At 49.0% G+C, this 24,444-nt stretch overlaps 1 long non-coding RNA gene across 1 annotated transcript in view; it reads left to right on the top strand.

The window, feature by feature from the left end:
• Nucleotides 1-10,491: 10,491 nt before the first annotated feature.
• The window catches only part of LOC308467842, an 87,282-nt gene continuing 73,329 nt past the window's right edge, over nt 10,492-24,444 (top strand). The window contains exon 1 of the long non-coding RNA XR_013981337.1: nt 10,492-10,729. This is a non-coding gene — a long non-coding RNA (uncharacterized lncRNA). The remainder of the gene's footprint in view (nt 10,730-24,444) is intronic.

The following is a 24,444-nucleotide window of genomic DNA, read 5'->3' as shown; positions in this document are numbered from 1 at the left end:
GCGGGAAAAATGTCTACTAGGAGTGCCTCAGGTGGACTTTCTGGGATTTATGGTGGACGCAGAAGGGGTCCACCCGACTGGGGACAAGGTACGGGCCATTTGTGATGCCCCAGCGCCCAAGAGCAAGACTGAACTTCAGGCCTTCTTGGGACTATTGAACTTTTACCATTCCTTCCTTCCCCACAAGGCGGCGGTAGCGGAGCCCCTACACAGACTCCTGGACAAGCGGGCCCCTTGGGTGTGGGGCCAGCGCCAGGAGGCCGCATTCCAGGCAGTCAAGGACTTGCTTGTCTCAAACTCGGTCTTGGCACACTTCGACGAGAGGCTGCCGGTGGTGCTAGCATGCGACGCCTCACCCTATGGCATTGGAGCTGTCCTGGGGCACCAACTCCCGGATGGAAGAGAGGTACCGGTGGCGTACTTTTCCCAGACACTCAACACAACCGAGCGGAACTACTCGCAAATCGACAAGGAGGGTCTGGCAATCGTAAAGGGAGTAAAAAAATTCCATGATTTCTTGTACGGGCGGCCCTTCACCGTGGTGACTGACCACAAGCCGTTGCTTGGCTTGTTTGCCCCCGAAAAGCAGACCCCCCAAGTGCTGTCTCCTCGCGTCCTCAGGTGGTCAATTTTCCTTGCCAGCTACCAGTATGCACTGATTCACCGACCTGGGAAGGCGATGGGCCATGCGGACGCCCTCAGCAGGCTACCACTACCGGAAACAGGCCCTGACCCAGCACCTGCACAAGAGGTTATGAGCCTGGAGCTGCTTCCCGACCGCCCCATTCAGGCACAAGAAGTTGCACACCATTCCAAGAAAGATAGGGTCATCTCCCGGGTCCTGGACTGGGTGTGGAGGGGATGGCCCAGCAGCAGCCCCGGGCCAGAATTCGCCGGCTACACAACCCGCAAACATGAACTGTCGGCCCACAAGGGGTGCCTGTTATGGGGAAGCAGAGTCGTTGTTCCCCAGCCCCTCTGCAAAAGGGTCCTCACAGCCCTACACGAGACACATCCAGGGGTAGTAAGAATGAAGGCCCTTGCCAGGAGTTATGTGTGGTGGCCGGGGATCGATGGAGAGATAGAGGCCTGGGTCAAACACTGCCAGGCCTGCCAAGAATCCCGCCCAGATCCCCCAAGGGCCCCAGTCCAGTCCTGGGAGTCCGCCCGAGCACCATGGTCACGCCTGCATGTGGATTTCGCTGGCCCCTTTCAGGGGAAAACATTCTTCATAGTGGTGGACTCCTACACCAAATGGCTGGAAGTCGCACTGGTACCGTCCACTTCCACGTCCGCAGCCATCCGGGTACTACGCAGGCTGTTTGCAACCCACGGGCTCCCTGACACTCTCGTCTCAGACAACGGGACTGCATTTACGTCAGGAGAATTCCAAACCTTCACAGCGCAGAACGCCATCCGCCACATCCGTTCGGCGCCGTTCCACCCTGCCACCAATGGCCAAGCAGAACGCATGGTGCGGACCACCAAGGACACCCTTCGCCGCATGACGCAAGGGGACTGGGAGTACCGCCTTGCCACATTCCTTCTAGCACAGCACAGCACCCCCAGCTCAACGACTGGCCGGAGCCCCGCTGAACTACTAATGGGTCGGCGCCTTGCAATCAGATTGGACCGCCTTCACCCCGATAGAGCTCAGGATGAGGTAGTGGTGGGGGAAGGCAGGAACCCCCGGACCTTCGAGGCCCAGGACCCAGTGTACGCAAAGAATTTTGGGGCAGGCCCAGCATGGGTACCCGCCACAATCACCAGGGTCACTGGCCCCGTGTCGTACGAGGTGCTAACGGATGGGGGGCAATGCTGGCGCCGCCACTGCGACCAGATACGGCGACGATTCCCGGGAGAAAACCAGGAGGAGGACAGGTCAGAGGAGTCCCAAGGGAACAGCGGGGCAGTGAGGCCCATAGAGCAGGAGGGGCCAGCAGGAGAGGCAGAATCAGTAAATACAGAGAGGACCCGTGAGGCCGAAAGGACACCGGAACCAGAACCACGACTGAGCGAGCCGGTTGCACCAGACCAAACAGCCGCATCACAGCCAGCATCCTTGGAACACGAGCCAGAACCCGGAGCCCGGACCAGGGAACACCCCAGGCCACAACGCACACGTAGGCCGCCGGCATACCTTGAGGACTATGAATGCGACCTCCCGGGCAGGACTGGAACTTAGAGGGGAGGGGTGTTATGTACTGAGTTGAATAGGATCCAAACTGTAGCAGTCTGATTGGTCCTAGAACAATGCAGCAGTATGATTGGTTGGCAGGAACCACCCAATCCTGCTCCAGATAGAAGTGAATCCACAACCTGATTGGCTTACAGTAGAATTCCAGAATTAGCCAATCATGTGCAGCCCATTGTGTAAATAATGTATATAAAGCAGATACTGTGAGGGGACATTTATTCATTCCTCCTCACCACTATGAGCTGAATAAAGAGCATGAAATCACTTTGCGACTCTGAGTATATTTCACTCACGGAAGCAGGGAGCTTTGCAGAGTCCTTTGGAGACTGTGGAAAAGATTGCGCAAGAGAGAGGCTTGGCACCAGAAGAAATTCAGAACTTGCTGAACATCGCACTCAGTGCCAAGCTTGGTAAAGAAAACATGTTTTGCCTTCTCTTTCCCCTTGGCAGCAAAGTATGCCAAAGGAGCTGCATTGCCCTGCCTTCTCCCTTAACAAGAACCGGGGCTGCTTCGAGCTTGTGAGAAATTATCAAGAGTGAAGATCTTAAGCATGTTAAGCAGTGTCTTTCAGTGTCTTGCAGGCACAGTGATAAGCACTAGGCTACTGAAGACTCTGATTCCCATTTCCGTAATAACAGAGGATTCTCTTCTTTCAGCTGTGTCTTGGCTCTGTGCTCGCAAGTGTTCTAGTGACTTTCAGGTAACTTGGAAAGCATGGTGATACGGAAGGGGGGGCATGTCTTCTTCACCTTCTTCTTCGCTGCAATATATCCATTTATTTCCAATTGTCAATGTCAAAAGGGACTAAAATCTATAAAATTCATAGAAAATCAACGTGCCAATTTGCTCAATTTCTCTAGGACTCCATGACACCTCCCCTGTCCTCCATAATCCCTCAAGCAAGGTGTCAAGACCCTAATCCTGTCAAATCGCTCTGCCAAGCCCTTCCTCCGGGCGATGCCAGGTGACAGACTATGCATACATGGACCATTGTCTTCTCAGGATGTGCTTATCTGCGCATATCTCCAGCTCTGCATATTCCCCCCTCCCTCCTCCATATGTTAATCCGGTGTAACCCAACCTCTTCTTAATGTATTCATGATGTAACTGGGATGTATTTTGCACTGTATTCTGGGACATGGAGGGAAATTTCAAAAGTTCATGTCACCCCTTTCTCGCTGTTCAATCTCGCCTTGAACCTGTTGCGCAATAAACTTGGATCTTCTGCAGTTTGCTCCTGTCTCCGGCTGAGCTCATTTTTCTTCCACAGGGACCCGCGGACTTAGTCCGACGAGCTGGGTGGCAGAGTAGCCCCGCACCCAGATTTTACCGTAACAATGGTAATGATGTCTTGGTTCTGAAGAATGATATTTCCCCCAGTCTGACTTAGTTATCCTGGTGATGATTCAGCTAGATGTTGTACACGCTGACCATATTCCAGAAGGGGTTGGTTGTCTTGGTCTTGCTTTGGCTTACTGAGATCTGTCTTCTCCCTATAGGTGCTCATTCTAAAATGGATAATTGTAACGTTTGACTTCATTGATCAGAAGGAAAATATGAATGCTCTCTATGGTTTCTTCTTCCGCTTCTTACAATATGAGAAACTGGTAAGATAAAAAGGAATGTGTTATTTTGAAGGAACTCGCTTTTATTCTGACATTAACCCAAATCAAACAATAAAGAGTACTTTCCGACCACACAACAGGACACCATGTGAAAAGTGGGGCCTTACAAAAACCTCTCCCATTTCCTTCCTTTTCCTGTCTTGTTCCTTCCCAATGGGCGCTGGTTGCAGCGCCCCCCGGGTGCACGGCATGTTCAGGCAGGCAGGCAGGCAGGCAGGCAGCTATCCGATGTCGATCCTGCCCGTTCCTCCCTCCACCCCCCTCAAAGACAGCCGCACAGGCAGCTATCCGATGGAGGGAGGGGGGGAATCCTGTTCTGCATAGCTATCAATTCGGGTGTGATAGTCTTATGTTTGCATACTTATGGGGAAATAAAACTAATTTATTTTAGAGCTTGTATTTGTGTGTATTCATGGTATCATTTGTAGACCCAGTAGATGGCAGTGTGGTGTGGAGAGTATTTTTGGCAGCTCGTGAAAGGATAGAGGGTGGAACGTTGACCGTTCAAAGGCACTATAAGCAATATAAATATGTCAGGGAACTGCCATCAGTGTCTGAGGGAGAGAGCAAGCTCCAAAGGGATCCCGGAGAGCGTCCCGGGAGTGGGAGAGGCAGCCCCTCTTCCGGGGAAGAGAATCAACGTAGCTCCAGTGGAGAAGGGGGGCAGATGGGGGAATCGGCGAGGCGGTCCCATGACTCCTTGCCGGGGACCAGTGGGGAGAGGAAGGGTCCTCCGCTGCCTACGCCCTCCTTGCGCAGAAGGCTTCCGCGCAGGGAGAGTAGGAGGAGACTTGGCGTCAAAGAGCTTCTTTGCTGGAAGAAGTTTAAGAAACGCCCACTGACGGATTCTGCCAGCGATTGAGACAGTCACGGGCGAGTGGCTACCCGGACAGGAAAGGTTCACTCAGGCAACCCAGCCAGAGGTTGGGACAAGCTTACGCACGAGAAACCCCTAGAACCATTACAATATATATCTCCACATTTTCCTAGCTACGTTTTCCCAGGAAAATATGAATGCTCTCTATGGTTTCTTCTTCCGCTTCTTACAATATGAGAAATTGGTAAGATAAAAAGGAATGTGTTATTTTGAAGGAACTCGCTTTTATTCTGACATTAACCCAAATCAAACAATAAAGAGTACTTTCCGACCACACAACAGGACACCATGTGAAAAGAGGGGCCTTACAAATCCCGCCCGTTCCTCCCTCCACCCCCCTCAAAGACAGCCGCGCAGGCAGCTATCCGATGGAGGGAGGGGGGGAATCCTGTTCTGCATAGCTATCAATTTGGGTGTGATGGTCTTATGTTTGCATACTTATGGGAAAATAAAACTAATTTATTTTAGAGCTTGTATTTGTGTGTATTCATGGTATCATTTGTAGACCCACTAGGTGGCAGTGTGGTGTGGAGAGTGTTTTTGGCAGCTCCTGAAAGGATAGAGGGTTGAACGTTGACCGTTCAAAGGCACTATAAGCAAGATATATATCCACATTGTCCTAGCTACGTTTTCCCATAAAAGTATACACTCGAATACATTTGAATCAAATACATTTGGAACAAGTGATTGTTACATTTAAGGAACATTCTCTAGGAGATGAGATTGGGGGGAAATACAAAAAACCCTTCGGATACATTTGGATACATTTAGAAAAGTACAGCATTTTGAGGAAAAATACATTTGAGTCGAAAAATACATTCAGTGAGGAGATTTCACCCCTCCCATACCCAAGAATCTCCTGATCATCTCCTGATGGTCTCTGCTGACTCTCCAGAGAGAAGGAGGCGTGTCCTGCCTATCTACTTATTCTGCCCAGCAACATATCTGTGTGTGTGTGAGAGAGAGAGAGTCAGTCAGTCAGTGTATCGGAGAGAGTGAGAGTGTTGGAGATCCTAGAGATAAGATTGCTGTTAGAGCAGATGCAGACTCTCAGTGTAGCATTGATTTATGCTTAGAATATTCAGCTCTGTATATAGTTTTGTATCATAGTTGTAGTTATAGAATAAAAGGAAGATATTCTACAGAGCTGCTCTCCGAGTGGTTTATACTCTGCAAGACTCTGCAAAACTCTGCTGCGCAACGACTGTATTATTGAGACAGTGAATCCGGTGCTCTCAGCTCTAAGCTGTGAGTCCACAGCACTGTGACCTGTTCCTGTGAGAAAGGAGGTCTCTGGCGGTGCTACCCAGCTCGCCTAGCCCAGTCGGGGTTGAGGTGCATGAGTCCAGTTGGTGCACTGGCTCTAGGGCGATGCTGACATCCAGATCCATTCTTAAAGTCAATGAGAAAGATACAGCGAAAAAGGATCCATTCCCCAAGGCACCGTTGACCTTCTTGTAGGGTGTGAAGGCAGAATACAATCTATTTGATATTGGTAGGGTCCTTCTCCTTCATTCCCCTCTCTGACCCTGACTCTCTTACGACACAGGGACCATCCCAGAGTGTGGGCACAACTTCTGCCGGTCCGGCCTGATCCAGTGCAGCGGGGCAAAAAGGAGGCTGGCTTCCTGTCCTCAAGGCCGAGTTGGAATCCAGAGAAGGAGCCTCGTCCGCAATCGGCAATTGGCTACCTTTGTCAAAGTAGCCAAGACTCTCAGTCTTCAAGAGGGAAAGGAGGACTCTGTGAGAAGCACCAGGAGCCCCTGAAACTCTTTTGCAAGGAGGATGAAGCCCCCATCTGTGTGGTTTGGGGCAGATCCAAGAAGCACCAACACCACGAGGTGATTCCTCTGGAAGAGGCTGTCGAGGAATACAAGGTACCTTGAGGGGGAGAAATAGCTGTGTATTCTTCTTGGCAGGTGATCTTCTGAATTCTCAGATCCAAAGTAGTCATGGTATTCATTGGTGGTTGTTTATTACCTTAGAAGCAGCCAAGGGGAAGCCTGGGGGCTGCTGGGATGCCTGGGAGGAGGGAGTCGAAGTCTTTCTCTCTACCAGGGGGGCCAAGGGATCTTCCCTTGAAATACAGCAGCTTCAAAGATTTGGGTTGGGACCATGGCAGGGAGAGAAAGGGTTAACCTCATCCACATCCCCCAGCAAGGTTGCTTTGTACATATTTAGAACACTACAAATGTGAATTGCACATGTCTCCTTTGGCTAGCAGGATGCCTCCTCAACACCCTGCCAAGCAGAGAGCAGCAAGGGGTCAGCTGAAAGGGGGTGAGGAATGGGGGCCAGTGTTATAAGGAAAAAAACGGCTCCTTTTCCCTTCTGGGGTACCTCAGAGCCCATATAGAGTCCTTTTCTCGCTTCTCTATCGGTAGGAGAAAATAACAGAGGCCAACCAGAGAATATCGAGAAGCAAAGCAGCTAGTAAGCCAGATCTTTATTACCTGTTGCAACAGGGTGCTCACACACCCCCCACGCAGGAGGGAGGAGGAGACCCCGAACCAAGTCCTTATATAGAAATTGCCCACCCTGGAGCCCAAGACCACCCCTCCATACATCATACATACATCACAGAAGGGGTGGCCTACAACAGACTCCTGTCTGGCAGGAAACCTCTTGATGGGTTTACCTGGCTGTTCATGGGTTTACCTGCATATTCTTTTGTGATGAGAACTACTTACGGTATTTATGTATGTGTTCATATCTTAGACCTTCTAATTCTCCTAACACCAGGAATTGACCAGATGGTGCAGAATCCCCCCCCCCCCCCAGTATCTGTTGGAAGCAGATTTAGGAGTGGGGGGTGGAAGCACCTACTGGTGGGGAGCACACTTCTTCTGGGGATGCTTCCTCCTCCTCCTCCTCCTCTTCCCACTTCTCGCTGGGGCCTCAAGATGAGAAGTCAGGCTGGAAGTCTCCTCGGAGAAGACAAAGGAGCAAGCATGGCTGCCTTTCCTCTTCTCCAGACCAGTTAGTTGGACTAGAAACCTTTCCCATCCCAGTTCTGCAGTGGTTTTAAGCAGTGTGCTGTGACAGATGGGGTGCCTTGAATGATGGTCAGGGGTGCCGCGGGAGACACTGGCCTCTGTCCCTCTTTCCTTCCCTCCCTCCTCGGATGCCATCTCTGCCTCCCCAAGGCTTGCCCAGCTGTTCTCCCCCAGAGAATGGTGCCTCTGGGGCTGGCCAGGGGGTGTGGGCTGCCAGGAGCTGAGGCGGCCTCAGAGGAAGCAAGCCAACTGGCGAGGGGCCCTTGCTGTTGGGAATGGACAGGCAAGTCCCAGGCCCCTGGGGGGCAGCGGGGGCAGCTCAGAGACCAAGAGGAGGACTCCTAAGGAGAGGGGAGAGGAGAGGAGGCTGAGAGAGCACTCCGCAAGGGAGGCTGTTCAAGAAAGGGGGAGAGGAGGCAAGCAAGGGGGGGGGACCTAACTGGTCTCCTGAGCCCCACAGGGGTGCCACAGAAAGATGGGAGTTGGTCCAGGGAGCCGTGGACCCAAAAAGGTTGAAAACCTCTGTAACTTTTCTTTCCTCCAGTAAATTACTGTGCTATTATAGCAAGGCCACTGGACCCAAGAAGCCAGTAGAATATTCATCTTCTCTCTTTGTGTCTCAATCAAAGCTGAGTTTTCCCTTTTCTTGTCAGGGAGAGATCCGTCGCCGCCTGGAGATTCGGAGGAAAGAGAGAGGGGAAATTCTGACCTATCAAGCAGACCTGGACAAGGAAAGCAAAGACCTCCTTGGAAGTGTCCCTATTGTTACTAGTGAGGGAACAAGCACTTCAAGAAGCAAGTCCGGACTGAGGAGGGATGGGGAATTCTGCCCATTTCAACTTCTCCCCATTTCTCCTTTTTCCATATCGGTTTGTTATTTATTTATTATTCTGAAAATGAATCAAATGCTAGGGTGGCTACCTTCTCGTATAAAGATGTTGATACGTGCTTTGCCCTCATAAATACATTTTTTGTGAACATTACCTGGCTGGGTCAACCTTGAGAAATTCAGAGGTGTGAATTTCAAAAGATTGCTGTTTTGGTCTCCATATTTTTCCAAGAATTGTGAATTAGGTAAGTTCACCTTTGAATGCAGCTAAATAGAGTTTATTTCTCATTGTTGTTTATTATGTGAAAAGCAGTCAAGGAGAAGCCTGAGGACTTGTGAGCTGAGAGGGTGGAAGCAGTTCAATTCAAATCCTAATTCTCTTGCTGATGTTTTGAAGGCTGACCATCTTCCTCACTCAGACCTCCTCAGAACCGGAGAGGCTGAAGACTGTGGAGAAGTTCAGACAACTGCGCCAGTTCCTGGAAGAAGAAGAAAAGCGCCTGCTGAATCATGTGGAAGAGGTGGAGAAGGAGATTGCAGGAAGAAGGGATGAGCAGCTGGCCAGACTCTGCAGGAAACTCTCCTCTCTTGAGAGGATCATCCAGGTGATGGAGGAAAAGGGTCAGCAGCCAGCGAGTGAACTGCTGCAGGTAAGACGGCTCCAGGAAAAGGCTGCCTCCCATCCTTTCTGTGCCCCTTTCATGTACGCAAGGAGTGTAGGGGCTCAGTTGACGGAGCCTCGAGTCAGCTTTGTAATGGACAGGAACACCCCAGAGACCTGGGATGCTGAACTCACCTGAATGCCCACTAGAGATTCTTCAGTCTTCTTGAGGGAAGGGGAGGGGATTTCCTGCTCCTTGCTGATGATTTGCCTCCGAATGCCTTCCCACTGGGCAATGCTGCCTTCCTGCCCTGCCCTGGGCTTCGCCAAGGATGCAGTCAGGCCTCCTTCTGACATGAGCCAGTCTCTTGACCAAGCTTCTCTTCCCGTTCCCTCCACAACTTCTGGGTGGATCCCCTTCCCCATAGATCCTGATCGGCCCCAAATGGTGCTCGGTCACAGTGACCAAAGAGCAAGACAGAGGGACTCATCCAGACTGCGCCACCTTCGCCACTCACAATCCCATATGGCCAGACGTACAAGTGCTTCTGAACGCCCTCTTTAAGGAGGCTGAGAAGGCTGACATACTGGCAAAGGCAGGAGAAGCCCTATTACGGAATGATTGCCAGATGTCCCCATCTCCCGGGGACAGTCCCCGGATTTACAAATCTGTCCCCAACAGCTTGTAGATTTGTAGATTTATTAGTAGGGAAGGAATGTTGTGTGATTGGTTCAACGGCACAAGACACATCATATGGGGACTTCCGGCGAGGCAAAATGGCGGGTGCCACGACAATGAGCAGCTCCTGAAGCCAGCCAGAGCCAAGTGCACTACCAGGCTGGCTTCAGGCTGCTGAGACTGCCGCCTGCGCTGCCACTGCCGAGGGGGAGCCAGGGATGCCCGGTGCGTCAACTGGGGGAACCGCTGACACCCCCCCAGGACCCAAATCGAGGTGGGAGCAAGAGCGCCCGGCCACGTGGCCGACTGCCCAGCGGCGCTCCAGGGGCAGTAAAAACCCCGGAGCCAACCCAGAGAGAAGGAGGAAAGGAGAAGGAGAAGGAAGAGAGAGAAAGAGGAAGGAGAAAAAAGAGGGGAGCCCCGACCTTGCGGCCGCTGAGGAAGAGAGGTAGAATCATAGAATCATAGAGTTGGAAGAGACCACAAGGGCCATCGAGTCCAACCCCCTGCCAAGCAGGAAACACCATCAGAGCACTCCTGACATATGGTTGTCAAGCCTCTGCTTAAAGACCTCCAAAGAAGGAGACTCCACCACATTCCTTGGCAGCAAATTCCACTGTCGAACAGCTCTTCCTAAGTTCTTCCTAATGTTTAGGTGGAATCTTCTTTCTTGTAGTCTGGATCCATTGCTCCGTGTCCGCTTCTCTGGAGCAGCAGAAAACAACCTTTCTCCCTCCTCCATGTGACATCCTTTTATATATTTGAACATGGCTATCATATCACCCCTTAACCTTCTCTTCTCCAGGCTAAACATGCCCAGCTCCCTTAGCCGTTCCTCATAAGGCATCGTTTCCAGGCCTTTGACCATTTTGGTTGCCCTCCTCTGGACACGTTCCAGTTTGTCAGTGTCCTTCTTGAGCTGTGGTGCCCAAACTGGACACAGTACTCCAGGTCAGGTCTGACCAGAGCAGAATACAGTGGCACTATTACTTCCCTTGATCTAGATGCTATACTCCTATTGATGCAGCCCAGAATTGCATTGGCTTTTTTAGCTGCCGCGTCACACTGTTGGCTCATGTCAAGTTTGTGGTCAACCAAGACTCCTAGATCCTTTTCACATGTACTGCTCTCAAGCCAGGTGTCCCCCATCTTGTATTTGTGCCTCTCATTTTTTTTGCCCAAGTGCAATACTTTGCATTTCTCCCTGTTAAAATTCATCTTGTTTGTTTTGGCCCAGTTCTCTAATCTGTCAAGGTCGTTTTGAAGTGTGATCCTGTCCTCTGGGGTGTTAGCCACCCCTCCCAGTTTGGTGTCATCTGCAAATTTGATCAGGATGCCCTTGAGTCCATCATCCAAGTCGTTGATAAAGATGTTGAATAAGACCGGGCCCAAGACAGAACCCTGTGGCACCCCACTATTCACTCTTCTCCAGGATGAAGAGGAACCATTGATGAGCACCCTTTGGGTTCGGTCAGTCAGCCAGTTACAAATCCACTGAGTGGTAGCATAGTCAAGACCACATTTTACCAGCTTCTTTACAAGAATATCATGGGGCACCTTGTCAAATGCCTTGCTGAAATTAAGGTAGGCTACATCCACTTCGTTCCCTTCATCTACCAGGCTTGTAATTCTGTCAAAAAACGAGATCAGGTTAGTCTGACATGACTTATTTTTCAGAAATCCATGCTGACTATTGGTGATCACAGCATTCCTTTCTAGGTGCTCACAGACTGTTTGCTTAATGATCTGCTCCAGAATCTTCCCTGGTATTGATGTCAGACTGACTGGGCGGTAATTATTTGGGTCCTCTCTTTTCCCCTTTTTGAAAATAGGGACAACATTTGCCCTCCTCCAGTCTGCCGGGACTGAGGCAAAGAAGGCATTGAGGAGTTCAGCACTTTCTGTGTCCCCTGTTTGCATTTCACCATCTTCTCCTTTGAGTGACCCCACTGTTTCTTTGTTCTTCCTTTTACTACGAACATACCCAGAAAAGCCTTTTTTGTTGCTTTTAACCTCTCTAGCAAGCCTGAGTTCATTCTGTGCTTTAGCTTTTCTGACTTTGTGTCTACACGTGCTGGCTATTTGTTTGAATTCCTCTTTGGTGGTCCCCCCCCCCCTTTTCCATTTTTTGTACATTTTTTAATCTTAACTCAGTTAAAAGTTCTTTAGATAGCCACCCTGGCTTCTTTAGGCACCTTCCATGTTTCCTTTTTTTTTTTTTTTAATGATATTTATTGAAGTTTCACATGAAAAGAGACATCTTAATAAAAAAAAAAGAAATTTAAAAATAGAAAGAAAAATACACCATACAAAATACAAAAAGAAAAAAGAAAAAACAGTTAAAAACAATTCCATTTTTTCGTCACAACTTTTACATTTACTTATTTCCCGGACCTCCTCATACCTCCCTCTTTTGTATTCCAATTCAATTTGTTTGTCCAGCAATTCCTTTCCCTCCTTTTTAATCCCAATCATTAATCTAAATATAATACAACATTAAATTTTAACCTATTGTCAGGGGTTCAGGGACAGAGGCACAGGGTAGGGAGGAGATGGAGAGCGATGGGGATGAATCCCAGGACAGCGAGGAAGAGGATGACAATGACTCAAGAGATTCCATGAGTCTTTCCAGTGAATCAGAGGATTCCCAGAAGGGGGCGCCAGTGGTCAAGGCCAGGGGAGCCCCAGGGGGGACGTGTCAGGAACAGGGGGCCAGCGGGGGATCCCAAAGTGGCAGCTGGGCGTCAGGACCAGCCTCCCCGCCAGAGTGCAGCGAAGGGGGTGGAGGTTCCAGTGTATCAGGGGAAGCAGCTCCGGCAGCAGAGAAGGGAGGGAGGTCGGAGCAAGCCACCCTCCCGGAAGGGGAGGGGAGTAGTGAAGGGAGTAGTGTAACTGTCAAAAGGAAAGTTAGAGGTTGGGCGCGCGCGCCAAGTTCAAATGTAGAGGCGCGCGGAAGTACAGGGAGCCCGGAAGAAGAGCCAGGTCCTAAAGCCCGCAGGAGGGGGGAAGAGCAGTCGGGGGATAGCGCGTCAGGGGAATCCAGGAGGGGCGAAACCCCAGCGGGCAGGAAGACCCTGAGGAAAAGGAAAGAGAGAAAGAGGTGGAGCAGCACAAGACTCTTAAACTGGTGCAGGGGAGGGACTGACTCAGAGGGGACTTCAACGGTCTAAGCGTACAGACGTGGGGCTGCGCGCCTCGGATATGAAGCAAACAATGAACTGCAATAAACACTTTTGTATATAAGAAGAGATTGGCGTTGGTCTTTTGTGAGCTGAGACCTGAGGCAGCCTTGACACCTATATATAACTTTAAAGCCTGTACAGCTAGAAGCCACTTAATTTCAATCCAACATCACTCTAACATTCTTTAATTTTGCAATATTTCTGTAAGTAATCTTTGAATTTCTTCCAATCTTCTTCCACCGACTCTTCTCCCTGGTCACGGATTCTGCCAGTCATTTCCGCCAATTCCATATAGTCCATCAATTTCATCTGCCATTCCTCCAGTGTGGGTAGCTCTTGTGTCTTCCAATACTTTGCGATAAGTATTCTTGCTGCTGTTGTAGCATACATAAAGAAAGTTCTATCCTTTTTTAACACCAATTGGCCGACTATGCCCAGGAGAAAGGCCTCTGGTTTCTTAGGGAAGGTATACTTAAATACCTTTTTTAATTCATTATATATCATTTCCCAGAAAGCCTTAATCTTTGGGCACGTCCACCAAAGGTGAAAGAAAGTACCTTCATTTTCTTTACATTTCCAACATTTATTATCGGGCGCATGATAAATTTTTGCAAGCTTGACTGGTTTCCGTCTCATTGGTATTGCCTGAAGTTGTGCTTTTACTATCTCCCTCTTAACAAACTCCCAGCCATCATGAACTCCCTTTCCTTTTAGTATTACTGTCCATGCGATCTCACCCAGCACTTCCCTAAGCTTTATGAAGTCGGCTTTCTTAAAGTCAAGAAACTGAGTCCTAGTATGCTTGGCTGCTCCTTTCTGCTCTATAGTAAACTTCAGAAGAGCATGATCACTCGCGCCTAATGATCCTTCCACTTCTACCCCACTAACCAGGTCATCAACATTGGTTAGGACCAGATCTAAAATGGCTGTTCCTCTTGTTGCTTCTCCCACTTTCTGGACAATGAAGTTGTCTGCAAGGCCAGTGAGGAATCTGTTTGACCTTATGCTCTTGGCTGAGTTTGACATCCAACAAATATCCGGGTAGTTGAAGTCCCCCATTACTACTATCTCCCTTCCTTTTGCATGCTTGGCCATCTGTTCCAGGAAGGCATCATCTATGTCCTCCGTTTGGCTTGGGGATCTATAGTAAACTCCCACAATGAGGTCACTGTTATTCTTCTCTCCCTTAATTTTGACCCAAATGCTCTCACTTTGGCTTTGAGGTTCTAAATCTTGGATCTCTTCACAGGTATACACATCCCTGACATATAACGCCACTCCTCCTCCTTTCTTGTCTGGTCTGTTTCTCTGAAATAGATTGTATCCCTCCATTATTACATTCCAATCGTGGGACTTATCCCACCAGGTTTCAGTGATGCTTATTATGTCATATTTAGTTTGCTGTACCAAGAGCTCAAGCTCATCTTGTTTATTTCCCATGCTTTGCGCATTAGTGTACAGACATTGAAGTCCATTAATCATTCCCCTGTGACTCTTATTTAAGGATTTTTTCCTCCCACCACTAGGTCTGTGTGCTGTTTGCTCCATTTGGTCTATGACATTTGGATGATCATCTTCATCAATTGATAGACTCCTACCTTCAGGAGCACTGTCTCCCTCCCCCACATTAGTCAGTTTAAAGCCCTCCTGATGAGGCTTCTGAGATTTTTGGCAAAAACATTCCTCCCAACAGTTGTGAGGTGCAGCCCATCGCTTGCCAGAAGTCCATCTTCAAGAAACTGCAGTCCGTGATCTAAGAATCCAAACCGTTCCTGTTTACACCATTTGCGAAGCCAGCTGTTCACTTCCACTATTTTTCCCTCTCTCCCTGGGCCACGCCGTTCAACTGCAAGGACAGATGAGATGACAATTTGTGCATTTAATTGCTTCAATTTCCTGCCCAGAGCCTCGTAGTCTCTTTTGATCTTCTGGAGGCTATTGCTTGCAGTGTCATTGGTTCCCACATGAACCAAGAGGAAGGGGTATTTGTCAGTGGGTTTTATGATTCCTTGCAGTCGTTCAGTTACATCTTGGATCTTAGCCCCGGGGAGACAGCACACTTCCCGAGACATCTTGTCAGGCCCACAGATCACTGCTTCTGTTCCCCTCAGTAGGGAATCCCCTATCACCACTACACACCTCCTCTTAGGTTTGGTCGGGGTTCTTCTGTGAGCTGTCCATTCCAAGGTTGCCTGCACATTCCCTGAGGACTGACTTTGCTGCTCGTCTTCATATACCTGATCGACTGTAATGAGGGAGAGATCCTCAAATGGAGTCTGCTCTTCGTCTTCCATGCTAGCGGAGAGGACCTCAAAGCGATTGTGTATTTCTAAACAATCAGAGCGAACCCTGGGCCTCCTACTTCTTTGAGTCACGTTTCTCCATATATCTGGCTCCTGTGTTGGTGAACTAGCCTCCTTCTCAGGGGAGTCCCCTGTCTCCTCCTTGGTGGAGACGGTGTGCTCTGCTGCTTCCAAGAAGAGCTCCACCTCTCTAATTCTTTGGAGCGTAGCTACACGTTCCTCCAGTTGCTGGACTTTGTCTTCTAAGAGGGCAATCAACATGCAATTGCTGCAGGTAAAGCTGCCTGCAACCTTTGGCAAGATGGCAAACATTGCGCAGGAACCGCAGGCGACTGCAGCTGTTTCCTCCCCCTCCATCTTGAGAACGTGTCTTGGGGGTGGCTACAGCGGTCCTCCATCATAAAAAGCGTGAAGACAGGACAAATAACTCCCCCCCAAAAAAACCTAGGTCTCCCCCAACAAACATTTGAGACTAGCTCCCCTAAATCTAAAAGATGGATCAAACTGCGCGCGCCGCTAGGGAGAGCAGCTAATCAGCCACAAAGAAACACACACACAAGAAAACCCTTTTTGCACCTTCTTCAGCTGCTGCCCTGCAAGCTCTGATAAGCTCCTCCCACAGCTAATCACCTGCCTCAACAGAAACCCTGCCCTCTCTGACCTTTGCGCAGGGAGAGCAGCTAATCAGCCACAAAGAAACACACACACAAGAAAACCCTTTTTGCTCCTTCTTCAGCTGCTGCCCTGCAAGCTCTGATGGTAGGAGAGCACCAGGAGGGCAAGGACACGGGGCCGAGCCCAGGCCCGACCCGAGCCTACTCCACGGCAGATAGCACTCCAAGAGATCAGGCTGGGGCCCAGAGGAAGGCCACGCGACAGAGGAGACCCAGAAGAGAAGGTATTACTTCTTATTTTTTTAAAAAAAGATTTAAAAATACTAACATTTTTTTCTCTTTTGAAAAAAAAAAGTGTCCCCAGATTGTTTGAAAAAAATCTGGTAACCTTACCTTAAATCCTAACCTTCTGATTCCAAGTCTCTTCTTTCTCAATATCGCCATTCCGTTAACCGCACCAAGCACCAAGCTGTAAAATACAAGTTTAAAAAGCAAGCTTTCCTTTGCATCTCACAGAACTTTAAATGTAATTCGTGGTTTTTTTTCACCTGTCCTCCAAACTTAGGTCGTTTTCCCTTCCTTTAAATGGGAAATCAGTAGTCAAGCCATACTTTTTGGTAAAACGTTCGTCTGGATCCCGGAAGTCCTACCTGAGAAGAACAATGGGAGTTTCCACTAGCGCCAGCCGCTTCTCCTTCTGCAAGCAGCGCCACCCGAATTCCCACCTGGGATGAGCCGCTTGGCGCACTAAACTGAGCCGCCGGAGAAAGACTGGGGCGGGCGGCAAGTGGGAAGTCGTGCACTTCTGTCCCGTCAGAAAAGTGCTGGGCTCTGTCTCTCCAGTTGCGCTTCTTCGGTTCAGAGGTGGACTATAGCAGCTGGGCTGGGCTGCCACAAAGCCCATCAAGGCCACAGGCTGCTAGCATGACTCATCCCGGCTTTCTCATCTGAGGATGTGTGGTCTTAAATGCTGGCCTTGGCAACTTGGCTGAGCTACCTTGGGCCAGTCCTTCGGCCAGCTTAGCCTCCTTCACAGAGGGTTGTTCTGAAGATACACTCAGGAAAACACCCGAGGCATGAAGAAGAAGAACGAGGAGAGTGGGGTCTGGAAAGGGGGGTGGGGAGCGCTCCCACCCCAGCCGCTCCAGGATGGGAAGTGAGTCCCAGGGGAAGCGGGATTCAGGCGGAGGAGGACATCGGGTTGGGTGGGGGTTGCCAGGAGCAGCACGATGTCCCTCCAACCCCCGGCTTCCACTCTCCAGGCAGGCACCCAACGTGGCCAGCACGCAAGGGCTCTTTCTTACTCCAGCCTTGGCGTGCAGATCCCGGGTTCAGCCCCAGATCTCTGGAGCGGAAAGGCTCTTGGGCGTTGGGCGTGAATATGAAAGGCAGCATCTGTCAGAATAGGTCATACAGAACCAGTACAGATGAACGTGACTATTGGTTCGCTTCCTCGGCATCCCAGAACTGTGAAGGTTGCCTCAAATGTTGAGCAGCACAGCTAAGGAAGAAGGAGTGGAGTGTCTCTGGGGGGAGCATAGCTCCCATTCCCTTCCAAACACACAGACAGGACAGTGTGGTGGCACCCAGGGAATAGTTGCAGCAGCCGGATGGCTGGCTGAAACACACACCATTGCACTCTTTTTGAATGGGATTCAATCTGAATCAGCCAGTTAGTGAACTTGGTGCTCCTGTGCAACAAAGCCACTACAAAATTGCTCTTCCCCGCACACTTCCAGGTCCCTCCAGCTGGGCTTTTTGAGTGTGATGGGTTTTTCTCACTCCAGAGCAATTTGTGTTTAAGCTGAAGGTCAGCAGGAAAGCAAGGGAGACTAAAAAAATTGCATTTGTTAATATAGTAAGGTTTTAATAACTCTAATAATGACTAACTGTGTGGAAATGATTGGAAAAAGGGAAAAAAGGAAAATCAAGGTTTTTGACTCTTGGTTTCCTGGAAGATGATCAAAAGACTCCCCTGGACTAGAAGAGACATCTCATTAACAACTGGAGAAATGCCAAAGAACTTTGGATATCTGCTTGGGAGGTTTCTGATGCAGTATTAATTTAACAAGGAGCCAGGAGTGAAACCGAAAGTAGACTGACCGGCTAGCTGAATCCAATTATATTGCTATGGGGTGGGGGGAAACCTCTAACATTGTACTTTTCGATACTTGTAGTTCCAGAGTTAATTGAATGGGGGGGGGGTTGGAGGAGCGGAAGAAAGAAGAGCTAACTTGTCCGTGGCTGGGGGCGCAATCTGGACGGTTCTGCCGTGGCGCAAGATCACCTAACTACTGCTCTGCGCCTCTGGACCAGGGGTGGATGGTGCTCACTGGGACCGGGAGGGTGGAAGGCAAGGAGGCTAACAATAGCTGGTGCCCGAGCCAAGGAGTGGCAGAGCAAATGCGTTCTGTATCTGAGATGGAGTGGGAAGGGGCTGGCGGCCACCGCAGCCATCCCCTGTCTGCCCTCATGGAGTGGCCAGAATCCACTGGGCAAATGCTCATCTTGCCAGAGTCTGGGTCTTCTGCTGTTGCTCTCTCAGAAACCGTGCCCAGGTGGGATGTTTCGTTTTTCGTAGCTGCTTCATCCCTGAGGAAGCTGGAGGTGACGCAACTCCTGCATCTCTGACCTGGGAAGGTTTGGGGGTATAACAAATTCCACCCTCCTTCCTTGGCTCCCTGGAAAGAAGGCATCTTGACATTTTGAGCGCATTTCACAGGCCAGGAGCCAAGCACCCCTTCCTGAGGGGGAGAAGAGGCCCAGAAAAGATGAGCCCTTCCCAGCCCAAAGGCGTTCCCCTGAGATTCAGCTTCCGGGCTATGGCTAACCAGGTTAGGAGCAGGAATATTGGGAGCGGGAAGGAACTGATGTCATCTGCCAGAGCAGCTGGCTAATTGAAGGGAATGAGGTGATAACAAGGCTTTCAAATCTGAACTCTTGTTTGCGGCTGGTTAGGATAGAGGGAGGTGGAGAACAAGGGCAATCTGAAGCAGACTTTGGGTAGTTGGTTCCTTTTCTTTGTTCGGGTTCCTAGGTCACACCAGCAGTTTAAATGGCAACACTCCTTTGCAAGATTGTCTGCCTTTTTAATTGTTATGGAAAATCAATAAAATGATAAGTTGCCCCTGCCAAAGGGTTGCATGACATCTGGCTGAAGACTTTTTGTGCTAAAAGTTGAAGCTATGCTGGTGTGTGTGTGTGTGTGTGTGTGTGTGTGTGTTGCAGAATGGTTCAATTAGCTCATTCTCCTCCTAGCACATCGTCTTCATTCAACTCTGGCTGTTGAATGAATGCTTTCTTATAATCATTCTTATGTTTAAGTGGGCTTTGGCCTCCTTCCAGACAGCAGCTTGAAAGGGAAGCAGAGGAAAGCTCAAATGATGACAGAAGGCAGGGGCATCCAACAACCCAGAGTTTTGGTTTGGATGTGACACTTTGAGAATTCCCCAAGCCATCCCGAAGCCCCAATTTCACTCTGGTCCATCTGAGTATCTCCTTTCCACCCATGCCTCCCCCCCCCCCAAATATTCACAATTAAGAAATCAGAAAACAACCCCCACCTCTCTTTCGACAGAACTAGATGGAATGATCAGGCATAGCAACTCCTGCAGAGAGGATAAAACCAAAATGTTTCCAAGGGACACATTTATCAAACAAGATATCTGCCCATAGCTCAGTCAGTAGAGTGTGAGACTCTGCATCTCAGGGTCGTGGGTTCGAGCCCCACGTCGGGCAAAATATTCCTGCATTGCAGGGGGTGGACTAGATGACTCTTGTGGTCCCTTCCAACTCTACAATTCCATGATATCCTGTGAGGAGTAGTCAACTGAGTTTTACTCAGAAGAGATGCGTCAAAATCAACACAGCCACGTAATTTGTGCCCATCAATTTAAATAGGTCTGCTGTGGAAAGGACTGATGTTGACTACAACCCTGATGTTTTCTGATTATTTTATAGAGTGTTTCCCTCAATACCAAAAAATGGAGGCAGAGACAATTTACTGAATTTCAAAACCACCGAAGCTTTATTGAATGAACGAATCAATTTATTACAGTCACAAACCAGAATATGGACTTCTACAGAGATAGAGAACATGTAGAAGAAGAAGAAGAAGAGTTTGGATTTGATATCCCGCTTTATCACTACCCTAAGGAGTCTCAAAGCGGCTAACATGAATGAACTTTATTACGGTCACAGACCAGGATTAAGAAAAGCATATAGATAAAGTAGCAGTTGGGATTTTTGACCGATAATTGTTAGGGCAAATGAGGACAAGGAAACAGGCATAAAACATCCGAATAAAATACAAGATTAAACACAGATAATGGATAAATAAAAAGCTAATAATTAAAACCAATAAGAGCTAAAAACCAACAAAGACACCCAGTTAAAACAGCTGTAAGAGCATAAAAACTAAAAAACTCGCAGATAAAACAACTATAAGAGGCTGCAGAGTAGAAGCCTCTTAAATAGAGGACACTCACAACATTAAAAACTGCTGTACAAATATGGTTAAGACAGACAATTAAAACAATATACAACACTAAATTTAGAAAACCATGTGCAACAATAAACTGTCTCAGAATCACCCATGGAACCGTGTTTGGGGCTTTTCATGCCGGACTATTTTGGGTTGGGCGATGGTCTGCGCCTACAGATCTGTAGACAGAATCTGGCGACCATCCAGGTCATCTTCTGACCTTGCCCAACAACAAAAGGTCAAATTTTTGCTTTTGCGGGAGGTCGGCGAGCCTCACCAGTAGGGGATCCATGATCTTACTACGTACCTCTTTATAAAAGGGACAGCTAAAGAACAAGTGTTCTGGGCTTCCTATCTCTCCCAATGGACAGGTGCAAAGTCTCTGAGCATACGGGACCCTTCTGAGGGCTCCATCCAGGACCGGCGAGGGAAGAGCCGAGCTTCTGGCGAGTGTAAAGGCCCTTCTTGCATCCCTAAGGAATCTCAAAGCGGCTAACATTCTCCTTTTCCTCCCCCCCAACAAACACTCTGTGAGGTGAGTGGGGCTGAGAGACTTCAGAGAAGTCACCCAGCAGCTGCATGTGGAGGAGCGGAGACGCGAACCCAGTTCCCCAGATTACGAGACTACCGCTCTTAACCACTACACCACACTGGCTCTCATATATATGTAGGTTAAAATCAAAATCTATAAGCTAGAACACAGTAAAGAATACAGATGTGAACTAATTAAAATGTGTAGTTTAAGACCTTAACCACTAATTTAAAATATGCATGACAATGCTTTATTATAATTAAGGCAGGTAAAATAATTATTACTCTTAATAGTATTCATTGCTATGAGGCTTCTTGAAGCAATTCATAATACAATCAACATTAGCAGAACACTTTCCTTTACAAGGACAATTTAAAAAGCAACAATTTAAAAGCAATAAAAAAGTAATATTGCATAGGAAAGAATTCTAAAACAACAGCAATGATCACAATTAGCAACAAGACACAATGAAACAGCAAGCAAAAATTTGCCACTCCATCATCGCTGAGCCTTGAAACTTGTGTCTTATCCCCATAATCGAAACTGACATCAAGTCTTACGTCATCTGGAAGAGAATGAAGGAGAAGAGAGATGAATTTCTGCCACATTTACTGATTCACCAAATTGACCTGGCCCCCATTCCACCCTATTTACAAGGAGGCTTTATGGATCCTGTCTTTGGTGGCAACGACTCCTTCCGAGCCTGGAGTTTGGCCATCTTTGTGCTGCGGCAGGATTTCACAGCCACATGACCCAGGAGGTCTGCATCAAGCAAGGATGCTGCAGCTACTGAGTGGGCTCTCCTTAGTCTGGAAAGTGCGTCCCATGTCCCCAGGCTGTGGGTGTTACCTTCTTTGGGGCAGAAGTGAGCCAGCTCCAGAGGGACGAGAGCATGCTGTAGGGAAAAGAAAAGACCATACTGGATCAGATGACTGATCTGATCCTCAACCCTCCCCCCCAAAAAAATAATGGGTGCAAGAGAACATGGAAGCAGACCCAAGCCAGGGAAGACTTGCTTCCATCATGGGATGAGTGAGTTCTATTGCCTGGCCCCAAGGTGGAAGTGTAAGATCAAGGAAGAGGGCAGGAAATGTCTCCAGCCTGGTCCGGCATCCCAGGGACACACATTGTGTTGTGTGCCTGATACCAGACTGTGATTCCTCCTGTGGGAATCCTTTCACAAGCCACTCTGGGAGCCTCTTGGGGCTGTGAAGGTGCCAAAGGTGAGAGACTTACCTTCAGGCAACTGAGCCTTCTTGCACAGGACATCAGCCAGCTAATGCCACTGGCTGCCAGTTGCCTCTCCGCTGCAATCGCACTTGTTGTGTAACCTCTCAGTTCCTGTGGGAGGAAAGGGGACCTCAGAATCAGGAGGCTGCTCTGGGGGGGAGAGGCAGACCACTGTGAAGCCCTTTACACTCTCAGAGAGAGATCCGTTTCTGTTCTAAAATGGCAATGTCCTCCAGCCCCAAATTGTAGCTCTGCATCCAAGGCCCTCCTTTGGCTGTCTGGGCAAGTGGGCCTTTGCTGGCTCGTCCATGTGGCCAGCTTGCCTTACAAGAGGGGAAGGGCCCAAGAGGTGCACTGCTAGGTGGAGGCTTCTCCATGAAAGCTTTCTAGGTCAAACAGCCACTGAGGCCATCAAGATACTTACATTCATCAGCAAGTTCAGGATCTTAGTGCTTGGAGCCTCCCAGAGGAGGCCTCCCAGCATCAGAGTATAACGTTCCTCTAACTCCTGCAGGCAACGTCAATGAGGGAGAGGATGCACCAAGCAGGGGAAAGAGAGATCAGATGTTGAGCAATGGGAGCAATGCTTAAAGCGTGTGAAGAAGAAACAACAACTATAGAAGTCAAATTTCAAGGCTAACAACTTACCTGCTTGTCGGGCTCAGTTTTGACCTCAATGACCGCCACAAAGGCTGCATGCACAATCAGGCTGTGGAGCTTCAGTGGTAATTTGGGCTTCATGAGGCTGGAGAGAAGGAGGGAAACCTTTTTAGACTCTGTCTCATATTGGGGGAAGCATCAAATACATTTCATTCTCTTGAAGTTCTAGTGAATGCATGTGTTAGCTTAAACCACTTTTGACAATCAAGCAGCGTATAGATTTTACAGGGTAAAAATGAATAAAGGTAAAATTAAAATAAACACACGAGGGCACTGTTTATGCGGCAGTCTACCTGGCACTTGGTTGCAAGCCTCTAGGTCTTAGTTAATCCCACCCCTAAAAGCTGAGCCATTTCGCAGTCATCTCTAGACAATATATCTTCTATTTTCTCTCTCACATCTCCACTCATCCTGTAAATAGTTGCTGCATAAAGAAAGCTTTTTGAACGCAAGAAACCCAATAAATTGTAAGCAATTCTTCCAATCTAATTCACTGCAGTGGCAAGGCCTGGTAACACCTTTCCACATTCTGCCCCCCCCCCCCCGCCAGCTCCTCGTCAAGCTCAAAAAACCCAGTATACCTCAGTTGGTAAAGGGCTTCCAGTGCCATAGCAAGGGCCAATTCAGGCTGCGTAAAGCACGCAATCCGTCCCATGAGATCCTGATAGAGAACAGAGGGCAGAGGGGGAAAACGTCAGTTCCCTACGGACATCAGGTGGATTCCTCCAACCCCAAGCTCAGTGCAGGAATTGGCAATTTCATGCCAAATGCCTGCACAACCCTTCTCTTGGCCAGGCCCCTCCAGGTCTTCCTTCTGCCCAGCATCCCCCCAATCCCATCCCCAGCTCTCCTGCCCACCTCACCCCTGGATACCTCATGCAACCTCTCACTCACCGCAATTGCCTTGACGGCCATCTTTTTGGAGTACCTCAACCTGTCCTTTTCTCTCTGGCGGGCCTCCGAGCAAGTGGCTAGCACGCAGCAGAGCAACATCTCATCCTTCTCCAGTTGCTGAAATGGCAAGAGTCAGGCTGTCAGTTCATGGCAGGAGGGCTTCTCTGCATCTGAGACCGCCAAAATGGGGGTATAGACAGCACTGGTGGATGGGGGGGTGGGGGGTGAGGGATTTCGTATGTACTGTGCTGTTTTCTCAAATACTAACCACAGGCGATGCCCAGACCCTGCCAGTCTCTGAACCATCTGCAACAAGAGAAGAAGGAAAGGACATGGTGGCAGGTTAGTTCATTTCTACTTATTTTCCACAGTTGAGTATTAGAGCATTAAGGCCACCCCTCCTTATGCTCCAAAATGAAAAGGAAGCATTTGCTCACGTCGGCCCACAGCAACCCTGGGCTTCTTGGGGACTTTGCGGGTCCCCTTCTTCTTGCGGGCTGCCATGTCCCTCAGTCGCCTGAACCTAGAAGAGAAGGAGAGGGGCAGACCTTGTTGTTGTTGTTGTTGTTGTTGTTGTTATACCGCCCTATACCCACAGGTCTCAGTTACAACCAGTGCTTTTTTCTGGGGGGATGCAGGGGTACGCACACCCCAAAACATTTTGTGAATCTTTGCACTTTTGTCCATTTACTGTACTGCATTTATTTTCCCCGATTTGAATTATAAAATGGTGATTTTCTT

The sequence above is a fragment of the Podarcis pityusensis genome (genome assembly GCF_964106645.2).
Source record: "Podarcis pityusensis genome assembly, chromosome: W".
Taxonomy (NCBI): domain Eukaryota; kingdom Metazoa; phylum Chordata; class Lepidosauria; order Squamata; family Lacertidae; genus Podarcis; species Podarcis pityusensis.
The sequence above is the reverse complement of the archived record's forward strand: the minus strand, read 5'-3'. Positions and strand labels throughout refer to the sequence as shown.